The sequence below is a fragment of the Passer montanus genome, unplaced genomic scaffold, assembly GCF_014805655.1.
Source record: "Passer montanus isolate IOZ18808 unplaced genomic scaffold, ASM1480565v1 scaffold38, whole genome shotgun sequence".
Lineage (NCBI taxonomy): Eukaryota > Metazoa > Chordata > Aves > Passeriformes > Passeridae > Passer > Passer montanus.
This window is the reverse complement of record NW_024368596.1, coordinates 3,548,750-3,566,828: the sequence shown is the minus strand read 5'-3', so window position 1 is coordinate 3,566,828 and position 18,079 is coordinate 3,548,750. Positions and strand designations below refer to the sequence as shown.

The following is an 18,079-nucleotide window of genomic DNA, read 5'->3' as shown; positions in this document are numbered from 1 at the left end:
GGAATTGCTTGAAGATACATTCCCCTCAACTTGAAACTCACTTAAAACTAAAGCCAGGGAACCCCAGCGTTCTTGTAAAGGCACGTTTGGAAACCCAGCCTTACAGAAGGCCATATTGACACCTATATTGTCAGCTAGGTCACTTCCAATGTCACAGTCTAGCTGATTTTTTTACTTCAAAGTCAGGCCTGCAAATCCCAGGTGAGCTTTGGATAACCTGTTAATACTCTGCATGTTGGTATAAATGCAGAAGTTACCAGACATTCAATGAGCTTTGAGCACTGACAATTTCTGATCACAAGTGCTCTGTCACGATCAGATCCATGCATGCACCACATCCAGAGAGGGTTATGTGCATTGCCTTTTCCAGGGCCCAGGTTTGCTAAGGGAGACAATACCCCTGTTCCCCACTGCACAGCACAGATGTCCTTTTGTATGGACTGGGGAGACACTGAGCAGCTGCCCAGCCCATCCTGTTCCCCCACTCGCAGCCCAGAGAGGCACTACTGACAGCTCATGTGTGTTTAACAACTTGGGCAGCACCAAAACAGCCCAGCACACCGTGGCAGAGTAAAACAAACACAAAAATCACCCTGTTTGGGCAAAGAAGTCTCCTGAGCTGGAACTCACCACACAGCAGGCTGGCAGACCATCCAGGAGGCAGGTGATGGCTCTCTTCCAATCCCACTGACCAAAGTGACCCAGCAGCCACCTGGAACACAGCAAGAGATGAAATCTCTGGCAAGCAGCTCCCAGCATGTTCTCTGCTTCCACAGCATCTGGCACGAGCTCCTTTCACCACAAGCTCCTGCTCTCTTTGATCTCCCAGATAGTTATGTACCTTAATGATTCATGATTGTTACTTGAGTGCCACCTGCAAGGGAAGCTCCACACCAGCCTGCAAAGGTCATGGGATAGCTGTGGGCTCACCTCCCAGCCCCTCCTTACACCAGCCTCACAGCAGGGCAATTCTATTAAGTGCTATGGAATTAATCATGATTTATTGAAAGGGACAATCACCTGTATCCTGTATCTTCACCTCCTGTACTACTGCTACTGCTCTAATCTTGTTCATACTTCGAAGTGCTTTATTCCAGCCAGGGTGTTAGAATTACTTTGTGCCTGTACCCTTAAGCTCTGGTCATTCTTTGCTGTAATTCCTTGCTGTGGCTTCTGGAAAGGTGTTTTTCTCCCTCCACTCCCCACAATAAATGAGTTTGTCACTTGAAATATACTGCCAATGTGTTACATGTCCCACAGTGTTTGTGGTTATATCAGAAGTGTTTGTTTATAGCACCATAATTCAGCAATATCTTGATTACAGGAGAGATGGTGTTGTAACTCACTGTGGCTTGAGAGAATATTATTTTTCTTTTCCTTTAATATAAAATGTTGATTTTCAGTCAATACACTGAAAGAAAAAGGTGCAGTTGTTGCCCTAGTAACCAGCTGCCTTGTAAACCAAAAGATGGTAGGAGCACAAGGTGTTAATTGTTCCAAGTGCTGCTTGTGGTCAAGGGTAAAAGCTGGAATGGGAGAGATGATAAGAAACACCTGGGAAGATGAAGTCAGCTGGTGTGTGGTTGGAGCAAGCCTAGCAGGTAGAGCTAACGTGAGAAGTACCAGAGGTGCCACCAGAGGTGCAGGACGAGTGGAATTGTGGCCTCATGTGAAGGAGTGAAGCCTGCAAGAGCACAGCACAGCTGGGACCTGGATGGGTTTTTACCAGGCACTCTGAGGGTTCAGCACTCCATCACCACAGGCAGTAGCTCTCCCTGACAATGCTCATTCCCTTCTCCTGACCAAACCCATCTCCATTTACCCTTCTGCTCTGTGTCCTGGTGTCTTGCTATGCTCTGCTCCTGAAGGTTCCTTCCTTCACCACGAATTTAGTTTGTCCTTCCCATCACACACCTACCTGGGCTGCAGCACAGGAACCTCTTCAGCTTCACTGCCCTGCTGAGCAGGTCCTGCTCTCTTTGCGTGGCACAGCTGGGCACAGCACAGCACCAACATTTCCTGCAGGATCCTGCTGTGCTCATGCTGGCTCTGCTGGCTGCTGATGGCCAGGAGGGCAGACTGAACACAAGGCATCTGTGCCTCTGCCCCAGCCCTCCATGAGGCACAGCCCCCAAATCCAGAGGGTTTCCTGCTGGGGCTGGGAGGCAGCACCAGGAGGACTCTGTCTGCCAGGGGCCTCAGAGGGAGAAAGGCTGCATGAGGGCTTCCCTCCCATGTCCCCTCCCTCACACCAAGCTGGCAAGCAGCAGCCTCATGCTCCACAGCATCTGCCACCTCTCCCTTCTCTCCCCCTGCCCAGTCCTTGCCACCTGGAGAGCAAACAGGAATACTGTGAGGTCTGGGGGAAGCTTTTCTGCTTTGCAGCAATTTACTGTATCTGAATGCCCCCTGAACCTGCCAGCATGTGCATTCCCTAAGGAAATAAAGGCAAGGAGCACAGAAAAGACAGTATATTTGCAAGATAAGCCCCTCCCAGGGGCAGGTTTATGCTAAGCAGGAGCATCTGCCCCAGCATGGGACACGGATTACATCTACACAGTAACATATGGAGAGGAGGGCTCATGTCCTGCAGAGAAAAAGGACAGGACACCAGTATTTTTCCCCCTTGGACTGTATTGTCCAGGGATGTATGCCTGATGTTTCATTAATTTCTGGGGGGCAGTTTTCCCCCCTGTTGCTTTTATTTACTAACTCTTGGTGTTTATACTTTGCAATAAAGACATTGCAGTGAGCCATGGCACAAAGCCCTGAGTGCCATCTAATGACATGTCACACTGGGGATGAAGCCTACATTTAAGCAGAGGCTTATTTCCTTTCTCTTGCTTCCCCTGGTACAGCTGCCCATGACAATGCAGCCACCTTCCTCTCAGCACAGCCTGATGTAGACCTCTGCTGCTGATCAGGGCTGGGATTTCTGCCATTCATCCTTTACGCTAAGAAAACACAGTTTGAGTGAATAAAGCTGAGAAACCATGAATTTTTCCAAGCAGAGAGTGCCTGGGCAGCACTTCAGATAGCAAAGCTGCATTTTAACTGGGATCTGTGGGAAAGACTGAAAAATAAAGATGAATGAGTTTGGCTGGGTAATTAGATAATAAAACTGAAGGCTCTGGAGTTTAGCCCAGAAATATAACCCAGTATATGTGGCTGGCTAGCCTGCCCACCCTCCCACTGCTGGCAGCACCGTCTTAACCCAGCCAGGAGACCTGTCCTTCAGAGTCCAAGCACAGAAATGCATTTGTGTGGCACAGGATCAGTGGCACAGGATCAGTCCTGCCCTCTGCCAGACTCCCAGCAGCTGGGTTTGCTCCCCACAGCTGAGGGAGGGCTGCAGAGAGGTGCTGCAGGACTCCAAGTGGGTTTCCCACAGCCAGAGGGGAGTTGGGCACCAGAACAGGTTCCCCAGGGAAGTGGTCACAGCACCAAGCCTGACAGAGCTCAAGAAGCATTTGAATAATGTTCTCAGGAACACTGTGTGATGCTGGGGCTGTCCTGTGCAGGGTCAGGGGTTGGACTTGATGATGCTTGTGGGTATCTTCCAATGCAGGAGATTCCATGATTGTGTGAACTCCCACGCATATCTCGTGCCAGGAAATACTGCTGTGGCTCTGTAGAGGGTGGTGTTTCAGGGTAAAAAGGGCAGCAGAGCCAGTCTGAAAGGAAAACTGGGAGTGATTTTGCTTTCTGGAGTGACTGTTTTCCTGGACTCAGTTTTCAAATTGCTGCAGAGCTGAAAAGCAAAGCAAAGGCAAGTTCTCTTTGACTTGGGAAATACTTCAAAAATAAAGCAAGCTCATTTTGAAAGGCACTTTGTCAGCTGCCCTATTTTTAGGATTGACTCCTACAGGTCCTTCCTTCAATGATAACAGTTTTGCCTGAGCAATGACTAGGGACTGCAGGATTTAGGCTTTTAATAAAGCAATTGTGTAATTAAAAATAAATGGGTCTCTAGTGTCACTATTTAAAAGAAAAGAAAACTTAGATCAAATAAGGCAATTCTTTCTTTTTGGCTTAGTCTGCTTGGATCATGCAGAGCTTTAATGACGCAGTCACAAATGTTGTATTTAAAAGGCCTCTTAGTTGCTGAGAGGAGCCCCAGGAGAGGGCTATTAACTGGCCAAATTAGGCTATTTATTTTTGTGAGTTTTGCAAGTTTGAAAAAGAGAGGCACATTTTCACTTAGGAGAGTGATATTTCAAATAGGTCACAGGAAACTCTGGCAGGCGGGGAGCAAAGCAGAGCGTCAGTAGGAAAACATTAACCAGAGACATTTTGCAAGTGCAAGTCGACATTTGGGTTCCTAATGGCTTCTGAAGTCCATTCAAAAATCTTTCAGTGAACATAAAATAGGGGCAAGGCACTGCAGCTGTGCAGGAGCCCCAGCCTGATCCTGAATCCCTGAAAAATGGCAGAGCCATGGCCAGGGTGCTGCTGTGAGAGAGCCCAGGGCTGCCAGCACAGCCACTGGGATGTGTTTGGAGGAGATGGACTCTGCCTTTGGTCAGGAGAGAGCTGGGGCTCACAGACAGTCCCAAAACCTCACTGCATCTTTCCTGCCTTTAGCTTTGATTTTGATTGTTAGGACAAACCATGAGCTGCATTTTCCTCTCACAGAATCACAGCCTGGAGCTGTGACTTCAGTGAATCCTGTAAAGCAAGTTGCATGTACACCTTCAGCATCAGACACAATCTATTCTAAATACAGGGTGGAAAAGGTGTCTCCACGCCACCTCTGCAGGCACAGCACCAATAGTACACATTTCCCTCCTTTTCACCTTTGCAAACAGCATCGATTACCTTAAAGCCCACTCAGGAATGATTCAGGTGAAATTACTTTGAAGGGCTGGTCCACCTGCCATTGCCTTTAGCAGTTGAGCATGAAGTTATCCAGGAGTTAAGGAGCCTCTGGGGCAATGTCAGGCTGTCACTGGGTCCTGTCCTGCTCCAGCAGGGCTGGGGTCCCTTGAGTGGCTGCCACACAAGCAACAAGAGCACCACAGCATCTGGATGTAAAAGTTTTGTAGGAACAGGATGAGAAAATAAATGATATAGTAAGATAATAAAAAGCAGTGTTCCTAGAAAGTGAGGTCTAATGGGTTCCTCTTGGTGGATTATAAATCCAGCAGCCATACATGTCATAAGACAAAACCAAAGTTAAAGAAAAAGTAACCACATGCCTATTAGAGCAATCTTCCTCAAGTTCTTTCCCTACATAAATTGTGCAATTGAGGACTCAAAGTACTGGTATGTGTGAGGCTGTGACTGTCACATCAGTGCTTCCATCAGTGAATAACAGATCTCTATAAAAACACCTCTCTGTGACTGGTGGGACAGGCTCTCAGTACCACATTCTGCTCCTCTGGCTGGCTGGCCAGGAGGAGCTGTGGGTGTTTTGGGCCCAGTGTTTTCACAGGACTTCAGGTATTTTATGACTCAGACAAACCAGTGCTTCACTGGATCAGAATTACTGGTGTAAAGGGAGCTGAAAGGGAAATTTGGAGCTTCACCAAAAACCTTGTCAGTCCATATACAAAATGTCAGACAGACCTGGCCCACAGCTTTATTCTTCTCATAATAATTGTGCTCTGTCATACTAACATAAAACAACCCATCCCACCCTGAACCAACCCAACCAAAACTAGGAGGGGTTTCTGGCATGGCCTTGTCCTGCACTGCAAACAACACTGCACACTCAGCAAGAGGAAACCAGAGGCAGAGAGAGTCCCTGCAGCTGTGTCATGGAAGAAATCCCTGCTTTGACCCATGTGGCACGTGACAGGGTGGGCATATTTTTCAGAGGTGAGGAGGGAATTTATAGGTGCAGGGAAAGCACAAACATATTGCTTGTCTGTTTGGCATGAAGGAAGCTATAAATAGTGTGACAATTGTCTCCAGAAACCCAGGACAACCTCTGCCCTGATTAGCAACCACACACTGTCCCTTTGGACTTTACTGAAGCCATGCAGGTTGCAGTCACCAGCCCAGCTGGCTCAGTTGTCTGTTACTGCCTTTAAAAGAGCCCTAGCAAAAGCTGCCTTTTCCAAGGAGAGGCAGAGCTGGTTCTCTGCCTCAGACAAACCTGCTGTAGCTCCAGTGTTGATCATCATCCAGTTGAACAGCAGAGCTCTTCAGCTGGATCCTGTGCCTGCTTCATGGTTGTAATTTTTCCAGACCTCCTTTGTATATTAGCTTAGCCTGGCAATATTTATTTAGCAGATAAAACTTTAATGCTGCTCCTGTAGAAATAGTTTGCAATATATTAACAAGGCCGTAATATTAGTCAAAAGCATTTTTCATGTGCCCCCAAATGTTTGGTGTAAAAGAATCAGCAGATGCCAAAGACGACAAGTTAACCAATAAGTAAAACAAAAGGATGAGGGGGATCAGGGGTACCATAAACCACTCTCTCCTCCAAGACCTTGCAGCTCACAGCATGCTGTGTATAATGCATGCAAGGTTATTGCTTGAAACAATTCAGTATGATCCAAGTCCATCCAGACACAAAGAAATAATTCATCCTTTTCCCATGGATGGGCACAAAGCAAACCGTGCCACAGTGCCATCCAGGGACAAATAGGTGTTTCTTGTTCAGTGCATCTGTATGGACTCACACTGCTGCTGGCTGAAGTGGGGCTGTCAGGAAGACCTGCAAAGATTTGGGTCACTCTTGCTTTCCCTAAACCACCCCATCCCATTGCTCCCCTCTGAGGCACAGCCAGGGGCATCAGAGCCCATCCAGCTCCAGTCACAAAACAGCTCCTGGCCCATGCTGGGGGTGAGAGGGGCCTCTCCAGGGACACCTTCCCCAGGGAAGGGCAAAGACATCCCTCATGGTGATGGGGACTGGCAGTGCCCACTGCACAAACCTCCCCCTGGCCTGTTTTCTTTCTTTCTCTGTTTCCCCATTCAGGAAAAAGCTTCTGTCACAACAGCTGCTGATTCATTTTCTGACTTGGTGCCGAGCATGCCAGACATAACATTTGTTTGCTGCCAAAGTGGTAAAAACAATGACTTACCAGCTCATTTTTCTTCAGTTGATTATGTGGTGGGGGGAGATAGGAGCTTTAATTAAAATTAGATAAGGAGGAGAATAAATCCACTGAGATGCAAAGAGCAATGCTCTGGAAGGCAGGAGAGGGGAGCGCATCTGAGGAGGTGCAGGAATAACCATCACTAAACAAAGGAAAACAAGGGAGTCCATGGGCAGTGGTGAGGGACTCTGTGGTCCCTTGCTGCCCTTCACCAACTTCTTGTCCCTACACTTTCCACCATCCAGATGTCAACAGCTTCCCCACAGACCAGCAACTCTCAGATCCAATACTTTGCCTTCCAGACTGAGAGGAGAGAAGCCACCTAAAGATGGCTCCAGTGAGGGCAGACAGGTATACTGGTCTTTGGTCCTTTCCATTTTTCTTCCCTGATTTGTCTTCTGTGTTGGAGGACTCCCACCATTAACATTTATTTGCTTCTTAAAACACTGACTAATTATTTGCTCAGCAGAGAGAATCTCCATCCAACCCACATTTTGGAAGTGCTCAGGGCAGAGTGACTGGACTGAGATTTTGGCTTGCCTATTAAACACTAGAGCCAAGTCTGGCTCCAATGAGTGAAAGTCATGGAAACCAGCATGAGGACCTGCTGTGGATGAACCATCCAAAGCCATTATCCCAACACGACCATTATCATTTCATCTGATGACAAAGAAAAGCCTAAATCATTCAGAGGCTACAAGAGAGATTTTTAAGGCAGGTGGGGAACAATCCTTCCACAGGTGGAATGTGGCTGTGTGGTCAGATGCTACAATTCAAACCAAGGACTCATCAAGGACTACTTATCCAATGCCTGGTAGCCTCTCCAAACATAGGAGGAGGAAAAGCTCACTTTTGTACTTCACAAGCTCTTGCATTCTTTGCTTTAAATTGTTTGCTCTCTTCATCTGAGGAGAATACAAAGAATGGCTATTTGCAAATGCAAAACCCAAGATCAAGGAGTCATTCTTGTTCACCAGTGAAAATAAAATAGACACTAGAGAAGGTCTTTAGAAGGAAGGAAGGATTTTCAAGAATACCAAATGAGGCACCTAGATACCACCAACAAGCCACTGAAAAAGCTATACACCTTCTTGGAATATTTTTGGAAAATCACCTCATTATGTCAACTTGTATTCAGAACCTGAAAGGAGTATCTTCACCACCATACTCTCACAGAATGGGGAAGAAGGGATTTAAGAGGTATCTTATGTTCTCCACTCTTATCTCCGCTACACAACTGAACTATTCTTTCCTTGACTTGATCTACCTGCCTCACTTCACAGGTCTTGTATACACTGTCTCCTTGGATGGCATTGCTAAATTCCTTCACCACAGCAAAATATAAGTGTTTAAGAAAATCTCAAGTTGCTCTCTCAACCAGCCATGTTACAAGACCACCACCAAGAAAGGTTTCTCCTCCCATGACCTTTTGCTGATTCAGATCCACAGAAAGCAATGCTGCACTGCAGAGCAATGCTCAGGCTGTGGATCGACACACTGACCATCCAGAGACACCCTGACCTTCATGGCCTCAGCTGGACCTGTAGTTTCCCAGCACCTTTGCAAATTAAGTCTAGAAACTAAAGCATTAAATTGTATTGCTGCATAAGGACCTTCATTTCCAGTCTTTTATCAGCGGGAATGATATTGCCATTCTATACACTAGACCTGTTTTTGTAATACTATGGTTCATCAGAAGTTTTTATGTTAATACCAAATCAGAAATAATACACATGTGATTCATAATAATCTAACTGAATGGTTGCACTGAATGTATTGTAAGAAATTCTGGTTAGGCAAGAAACTCATTAAAGAAATAGTGACTACTATTATCCCACAGCATATATTGTTCTACTGGAAAGTTTCCTTGAGTAGTTTCTTTAATTAGCAGTTTGATATTTTGAAATAGTGTGATCTCCAAAACACACAATTTGTAACACAGAGTTGGCTGGCAAAACAAGGAAAACAAGCAATCTTTTCATAGTTTGCATCTCTAGGGCATATCTTGTCATTTGCTGCTGTATATATGTGTATAACATGGTGACACTGTTCTTGTGGGATTTTGATTCTTAAAAGTTACTTAGATAAAGAGCTTTTTTATTGGAACATTATATATTGTCTTTTTTCCCCCTTTTTTTAGAAAATCCACATAAAATATTTGCATAACTTTGGATATTCAAGTAGAAGACATTGACCCCAGCTGTGTTCTGGTGAATGAATCATTTATGCAGGAGCTCATTGCACAGAACGTATGGTATTTTATCTTTGCTGGGTTTCTGCCAAATACAGTCTGTAACAATTTTTCCCCTTTGCCACATTTACTGCTTGATATCCTTTAAAATATACCAGCTCCAAGTGTGAGAAAGCAAAACAGATTCTGGCCAGCTCTGGCTGAGAGCTGTTTGGATGGATACCCCTGTGCTGGCACCGAGGTGCCCTTGTTTTTGGAGAACATCCATTCCAGATCTGAGACTCTCCTTGCACTGACTGCTTTTAATAAACATTGAATCAAAGCTAATTTAAACCTGCAGGGAACTGCAGAAGCCCAGGAGCAAGAGAAAACAGGGATCCTCTTCATAAACATAGGAACTGTCCCAGTGAGAGAGTCAAACTTCCACTGCCTTGAACACCCCAAGCTCTGCACCTGCAGGGAAAGCCTGCGGGGAGTGAGGGAGGATGTTTCTGCCACAGCTCTGCTCTGTTACAGCTATCCTCCAGGTACCACTTAAGTGGAATTTGGGCAAGACATATTTCTGCCCAGAAGGGCAGGGAAAAAGATTATTTCATTAAGTGACTGAGGCAGTGCATGACCAAAGCCACTATTACTGCAGGTTTGATTTGAAACGCTAAGGGAGAGGTCAGACTCTCAGCACTGATCTCCCGGGGGAGAGGAGATAAGGCAGAGTGCTAAGGTTTCCACGCTCCCACATGAATAGATAAGGTCTGAATGAGCAGCCTCATCTGTAGGCTGCTTCCCTAAGTGTTTTTCATAGCTTTCACTGGAAACCCTCATACCTTTCTACACTGAATCACATAATTATGGTTTCCACAAGAAATTCAGAGCAGGATCTCCTCCCACAAAATTTCCTCTCACCTGCACTCCTTTCATCACCAGAGATGACTATTTGTCAGCACTATCTCTACTGCTGAAAGGGTTCACAAGCAGCTCAATTTAGCAGCCAGACTCAAGAATATTTCCCCATGTGCAAGCTTCTAAAACGTGTTTGTGTGTGGCATGAGCATCTCCATGAGGCATCACTCATTCAGGGCACACTTGCAGTCACGATGCGTTCCCCCTGCTAAGCAAGGAGCTTCTTTCACAACAGACAGCCTCCACCATCAGGAGGTTACCTTCCAGTTTCCCAGGAAAGCCTTGCTCAGATGGAGATATTGCTAGCAGGATGCAGCCCCATTAATCTCTGCCATGCCAGCTCCTTCTGCCTGAGCTGTTCCCTGTCATAGGAGGCTCCCTCTTCATCACAACCTCCCACGTGCAACAGGAACATAATAGCCTGGTTAAACCTGACCCTGGCTAAACTCCAAATACAGACAAGACAGTGCTCTGAAGGTCACCAGTTAATTCATCTTTCAGCAGCAGATTATTTCTGATGAGAAATGTTTGCTCCTGTTCCCTCAAAAAGGCAAGCCAGAGTTTATCTGGTTTGAAGGACAGCTCTGCAAGTCCTTCCTGAGAGAGCCACCCCAGAACCTGCACTGACTCCAGTGCCAGTGTTCCAGAGTTTAAAGCACTGCTGTAATTACACTGTTGTACAAACTCCAGTTTTGGTTGCTCATAACTTCATCTATAATTAATTGTTTAGGCTGAAAATTTCTCCAGCTGGATTCAGCCTCAGGCTAAACTCTCATTTTGGCTGAAATGGCTTGTGTCTCTCCCAAGAATATATTTAAAGAAAAAGACTCTCTTTTGCCCCTGTTAAAAGGGGGGGTTTTTTTGTAATTTACTGAAATGTTCTCACAACTCCATGCTTCTAAAAGCAGCACTTTGAAATACTGGCAGACTTGACTGTTGTGAAACACATCTCTTCATATTGTCAGGGGGAGAAAACAATCACAATTTGGCCAATTTCAGCCTCAGACTTAAACACGTATAGGTATGTATATACATACACACACATACATATATACATTTACCTCTGACTCCCCTCAGTGCTGAGCAAGCTTGGTGCCAGACACATCAGTGACGGGACACACAGAATCCAGCAGAGACCAAGGACACTTCTGCAGCTGCAGGGCCTGTAGAGCCTTCACTGCAAACGTGCCCTTTGGCTGCAGGTTCTCTGAGGTACCAGGCCAGAAGAGAGCTGGGGGCAGGTCAAGCTGAGCAGGACACAGACACGACATCTCCTGAGCACAGGAGCAGCAGCTGCTGAAATGAGCCTGGCCACAGAGCAAGGTCTGACCTGGAGGCAGTGAAGATGACCCTGGGTGCACATGGAGCAGCAAAGACAAGTCAAAATGTTCAAAAGCAGTTCAGTAAATAGCTTCTGTCTACTCTGAGAACAGCCAGAGGTGTCTCTACAGAGGTCTGTTCTACAGTGAGACAGAAGTACATGATCACTCACAATAAAGAGCACGGCACAGTGCAAGGGGGCTGAATGCAACCTGCATGAACAACCTAAAGTTTCCTTCTTCAGGAATATCTGAAGCTGAAACCTTATGACAGGCTAAAGTTGTTGTACCTGGTTTCAGAGGTACAGTGATTTCTGGCCATGCAGAAAACAGGCAGAAAGCACAACTGGCTGCAGAAAACAAACCCTAGAAACACAGGAAGTCTTGAAAAATCTGAACGGAAAAGTGAAAATTACTTCATTAAAATTTTTACCAGTGCAATAGAGTCCAGAGATGTCATTAGGAAAAAAACCCCTAGCACACATCTGCCTCCAAGCTAAGCAGGAAAGCAAAATGGCCCCACTCTAACTAAGAAATTAAAACACTTATAGACAGTTCTTACTACTCTGTGAACATGAGTCAGTACAAGTGAAAATGGTGCACAGATGGGCCAGCACAGAAGCAACAGAAGTGCCGTGATATTTACAAGCGGGAAAAAAAAAATCTTCCTTTACAAGTGTAAATATACCAGAGAAATCATCCTCTCGCAGCACAAACTGGGCTTTGATGTAGCAAACACTCCCACCAGGGACGGCACCGGGGGGAAGAGGCATGGCAGACGCTGCATCTGGAGACGGTAGGCTCAAAGCAGCGAGCTCTTCCAAAGAGTCACAACACACACGAACACGCCAGACACACAGACCATTTCATAGTCCTCATGCACCCAGCAGCAAGGGGCCAAGCACTGTGCCAGGCCATGGAGAGATGCTGAAAAGGAAAGAATTGTGGTGAGTGTTGGGTCTAAGAGCTGGAGGAGCACCGTGACAGCCCCACCAGCCTGGCTCTGGTGCACTGCCCACCACACCAGCCATGCAACAGCTCAGACACACAAACCAAAGCTGCTGGCGCTCTGCATGCAGCCAAGGAAGCAGCACCTGAAGCACTCTGTCCAGCTCTGGGGTCCTCAGCACAGCAAGGACATGGACCTGCTGGAACAGGATCAGAGGGAAAAGGTCCAGGGAGACTTTAAAACACCTTCCAGTACCTAAAGGGGCTATAAGAAAGATGGAGGAAAATATTTTAGCAGGGGCTGTTGTGACAGGACAATGGGTAATGGTTTTAACTAAGAAAGTTGACTTTCACTAGATGCAAGGAAAAGGTTTTTTACAAATGAGGGTGGAGAACACTGGCACAGGTTGCCCAGGGAGGTGGTAAATGCCCCATCCCTGGAAACATGCAAGGTCAGGTTCATGGGGCTGGGAACACCCTGAGGTTTGGCCTGAACTAGATGACCTTTAAAAGACACTTTCCAACCCAAATCATTCTATGATTTTTAGGGCCCTCAGCCTCTCACAGAGCAGCAATAACACAGGGGGTCTTTTTCTTCATCCTCTCTCAGGTCTCCCCCTCAGTGCAAGCTGCTCTGGGTTCACAGTGAGAGCATGGGGCTGAGCTCTCCAGACTAATCACATTCCTCCCCACACGTCTTCCCCTCACCTGTAAAACAGCAGTAACAATATTTACACTTCTGCTGTTGGCTCAAGATGTGGAATGAAAATTTAATTATCATCAGTGCTATTCACCTGTGAGGAACAGCTCAGAGCCTGACCACAGCAGGAATGAGTCGAGCCCGAGGAGCCCAGAGTGGAGCTGCAGGAGACAGCACAAATCTCATCCCTGTGGTAAAAAGGTGTGGCAGCTTTGAACGGGAGAGAAACAGCTTCCTCATCCCTCATGAACTTGTTTAGAGTGAATTATCACAGAATTTCCTAATGGGTTTCCAGTTTGCAGGTCAGGCAAACTCCTGCCATTCAGTGCTCTGCCAACTGACTCTGCAGTGACATACACACTTGTGTTCTACAGGAAAACCATTTTTAAACAATAAATCTGTCTTTCCAAACCCCTCAACTCCCCCGGGTCCTTCTAACAACTTTTGTGGGCTTGTGCTACATTGTCTCACTCCCGAAGACCTTTTTTTCCCCAGTGTTGCGTGAAAGACCTAAGCACAGCAGGAGAAATTAATTAACAGAGCAGACAGCTATTCTGCCATCAAATGAACAAAATTAAATAGTACCAGAGACTTACACTTATAGTCACCCCTAAGTGTTTCACATGACAACAGCAGGGGAAACACAGTCCAGACTGTTGTTTTAATGTTGATAATATTCCAAAATCCACAGCGCTTACCAATTTCTCAGTGGAAATAAAACCTTTGACACCAGTGGGAATTCTGTCTGGGCATGAAAGCTGGTTGTTATATTATGATCCAGCAGAAAGAGTCTGTTTTGATTGTCAGATGTTTAGCACCATTCCCTTCTACGCCTGCCCAGAGCACCTGGACTGACAAGCTGAGGACAAAACTTGAATACATCTGTGCACTCACGTGCTTTCTGCCAAGGCTTGTGCTGGTGAGGAGCTGATTGTGTTCTCCACTACAGGCAGGGTTTATTTATACTTTGCAATCACCTCCCAGCAGCTGGAGGGCTGCCTGATGTGTCAGCCTGCTCTGCTGCAGCGTTGGCTTGTTGCATCTCAGCTGGTTTGTTACTGCTCGGATGCTGACCAGGACTGGGCTGCTCATTTCTCCCACATCATGAAGATGTTAAGGAATATAGGGGGAGGGAAGGGGAGAAGGAAAGCATTATGATACAGCAACAGTAAGAGGGAAAAGAGTTAAAAAGAAGACAGGAACAAAATTCAAAGGCGCACGAGTGTAAGACAGCATCACTTCAGGCATATGTCAAAATAGTGTCAGATTTTTCTCTGTTCATTAAGTCAACAGTTAAACACCCACCAGCTCTGCTTTTTACTAGCCCTGGAGTTCTGCTGCATCTGGAGAACCTCTCCACGACATCAGCAGTAGAAACAACTGGGTTTGTCAGCAGATAACCTCATTCATGAGTAGGTTGTGTAACCCCTTCCACTCGTGTCACCGTGAGGGCCACGAGCAGGGGTCAGGTCACAGACTCCATGTGGTGGAGACCAGCCCCAGCACAACAGAAGCTGTAGGAAAATGGCATGAATTCTATCAATTTTTCCTAGTTTTATGTCACATGTAACAGCACTTAGTATTTGTCCCTGGAGTTTGATAAAAAGAAAGTCATCCCCATAACACTAAATTAAAAGCATCAAATTCATATCTTTCCAGCTAGTGTGGTAGAGATCACCAGCCTGTGGTGAGGACTGGTCCCAGCAAGGGAACATCTGTGCATTCTGGGAAGAATTTGGGGTCTGGGAAGAACCCCCTGTCTAGCACTTGGGGTTCTTAACTCCCTCATTTACAGAAGATTCACAGAGAAAGAACCTGACATATGAATGCTTTCCAACAGAACTTTGAACCTGTAACAATAGTTTATATAAAATTATTGCCCAATTATAAAATTTTGTGCTGTGATTAAAGAAAACCCAAACAAACCTTATGCAATAACTTAAGAATAAAATGTTAGTTTCCCTTTTTGCACATAACTTTTATTATATTCATTGGAAGTTTTCCATTACAGTTAGAAGGATGAGTAAACAAGCAAACTCTTATTTACAAAAGAGGGGCAACATTGTCCAAGGGAGAGTGCATATTAGACTGAGACTATGGTAATTTCCTAGGACTGCATTTAGATGAAAGAATCTGGGGTTTTCAGTGGTTTTGGCCTCTAAAGCCTTCCCAAGGGACACGTATAATTTAGCTGTGATAAGTCTCCTTTAGGTTTAGGAGCCAAGAAGACAGAATCATCTCTCTTCTGCAAGAGGCAGCATCCAGAATTTGGCAGCAAACACACTTTTCTCCCAGGCAGTGTCAGCCCTGAGCTGTACCTGCTCTTTGCCATTATACCAACCCAGGCACATAAACCACCCTGTCCAGTCTGAGGAGAAAATCCCACACAGACACCTCAGCTGCCCTGACACTACCTGTTCTGCTCTCCAATTTCCACACCTCTCAGCCCAAATAAGGCTGCTTTATGCACTGTTTTATTACTTCAGGTAATACTGCACACTCTCTGCAAGAGGAACAAAGACTTTGGTGAAAGCAAGCTTGTTTGTCTGAGGGTTTTGGGGTTTTTCCCGTAAAAAAAAATAAAATTCTCCCCACTTGTAACTATGAACATTCCACTACAGTCCTCACCTCAGTCAGCCAAAAATCACATGAGGTCTTTCTGAAAAACTAAGTTCTGTGCAAAGAAGTTATTAACTGCTGGGAAAGGCAGAAAAGCTTTTTTACAGCTGTTCATTGATGCACTGAACGTCACCTTACACTCTATAGCCTTTTTGGATTCTGCAGACTTCTAGAGTAGGCTAAGAAAAAACAAAAAATCTTGGCCAGAGCAGTTATACTGCTTCTTGAGACATGGTTTTTTTTGGGTTCAGGCCTTAGATTCTCAGCCAGCAATTTCTGTCCCTGGTGGAAATTAAAAAAACAAAACAAAACCCTCAAAAAAAAAAAAAAACAAAACCCAACCAAAACAAACTAAAAAAACCAACAAAAAACCCCAAAAAACAAAACAAAACAACTCAAAAAAACACCCCAAAACAACACAAAAAAACCAAAAGAAAAACCCCCAAACAAACAAAAACAAACAAAAAACCCCCACAAACCACCAACAAAACAAAACAAAAAACCACCCACAGAACACACCAGGTTTGTCTGCTTTTTAGGAATCCAGAGAATAAATATGACTTCCTAAGGCATTTGCAAGGGCTGTGAATTGACCCCAAGCCCCAGCAGCCTTCCGTGGGAGATCAGAGTTACTCTGACAAAAGCCAGCAGCGCCTGGCTCCACACCAGAGTGCTCCAGACACACAGTGCTGGAAGGGGGAGAGGAGCAGCCTGGCCATGCCAGCTCCCACTGGCACCCTGAAAGCCATCGCTGGGCACGCTCCAGTCGTGCTCCCACAGCAGGGGACAGCCTGGTCCATCTGATGCCGGAATCTCCACACTGATGCTTGAGTCTGTCCATGCATCAGCTTTAATGACTCTCAGAAACTTTTCACTCAGGGACCACGGCTTGTGCTGCTCCCTTTCAGTTTCAGACAGGTGCACAACCCCCTTGGTTTAACCCACTGGCTGTCAACCTGCAGTAAATGAGGCCAGAATTCATTTTCTCTGTTTAATTTATGTTCCAACATTTTTATTCTAAAGCTGCACATGGATGCTTGGGTGCCAGCAGGTGCATTTCATTGGCACACAAACCATACCAAGCAGTCCTGTTCTCATCCCTGCGTGCTCCTGCAGGAGCACACCCCTCCTCACACCCAGTCTGCTGCTCGGTTCCTCTCTTCTTTCCCTTTTAAATGGCACAGACAGCCGATGAAGAGCCAGGCACTCACCTTGACCCAGACTTGAATCTCCACCAGACCTTCTCAGCAGGAACAACCAGGTTTGAAACGAGAGGAAATGCTTGGCAGGTGCTCCCAGGGGACTGGCCAAGAATAACTGCACTCTCTAGTTAATGTCCATCTGAGTACTACTAACATTTCTCCTTTAAGAGTGCGGCTGAAGCATTTGATTTACACAAGGTGAGGCATTTGTTTGCAGTTGCCCGCAGACCCAGCACACAACAGGGAACGCTCAAACCCATTTAAATCACCTATGTAAGGTGCCTGCGCTCTCCATACAGACAAGGGATCTTTTAGGGTGTGATTAACTGCAATTAGGAACCTACCTCTCACTTTTGATTATAGCAGTAGTCTAGACAGCCTGTGTTGGCAGAGAACCGACAGACTTAAAATTACCTTGTACAAATATTCCCCAATGCATCGGCTGTGCAAGGAAACAGACCGGAGGCTCTCTGGGAGGAGGGTTACACGAGTAGCACTCGACACTTGGCAGGCGGTGAGGAGCAGGTAGGGCTGTTTACAGGAGCTCTCCTCAGCCGTGACTTGCAGCGGGCAGCTCGCAGCCCAGCCCGCCGCAGGCTGGGCCGGCCGGGTCCCGGGGCGCTCCCGGCCGCTCGGCTGCTGGCACCGGAGAGCAAAGTCTGCTGGATGTCAGCTCTGGCGCAGGACCAGAGCCGGCAGCGCGGCCAGCCGCCAGCCCACGGCTCAGGAAAACCCGCTGAAAACCTGCTCCTTCCTTCGGCACGGGATGCAGCGGTGGCTGAGGAGCCGGGAATAGCCTCCAGTCCTGCAGCCGCGGGCTGCTGCTGGTGCCGGCTGACGGCTGCTCGGAGCTCTCGGCTCCTACTACTGCTTGCCTTTTTAATTTTTTTTTAAGGAACCACGTGGATCATAACTTTAATCAAGACTTTAGAAAACGAGGCATTTAGAAAATTTGGCCAAATGCATTACAGCTTCATTAAAGAATTTAAAAACTCCCCCTAAATTAGCAAATTTTTTACTTAGAAAAGAATTGTTGTATTTGAAAATACTGCCATAAAACAATACCTCAGGCAGGAGATAGACTAAGGGCGAAACCTAGTTCAGCCCCTGAAATTACTTGCTTTAAATTGTTTATTTTCATTTTCCAT

At 46.2% G+C, this 18,079-nt stretch overlaps 1 protein-coding gene across 1 annotated transcript in view; it reads right to left on the bottom strand.

Annotated features, from left to right (window-relative positions):
* Positions 1-17,576, bottom strand: part of HMGB3 (high mobility group box 3) — a 38,182-nt gene extending 20,606 nt beyond the window's left edge. Inside the window, exons 1-2 of the mRNA XM_039717411.1 lie at positions 17,346-17,576; positions 631-712 (exon numbers count right to left, since the gene is read on the bottom strand). The gene's annotated coding sequence lies outside the window, so the exon portion shown is untranslated. The remainder of the gene's footprint in view (positions 1-630; positions 713-17,345) is intronic.
* Positions 17,577-18,079: the final 503 nt, after the last annotated feature.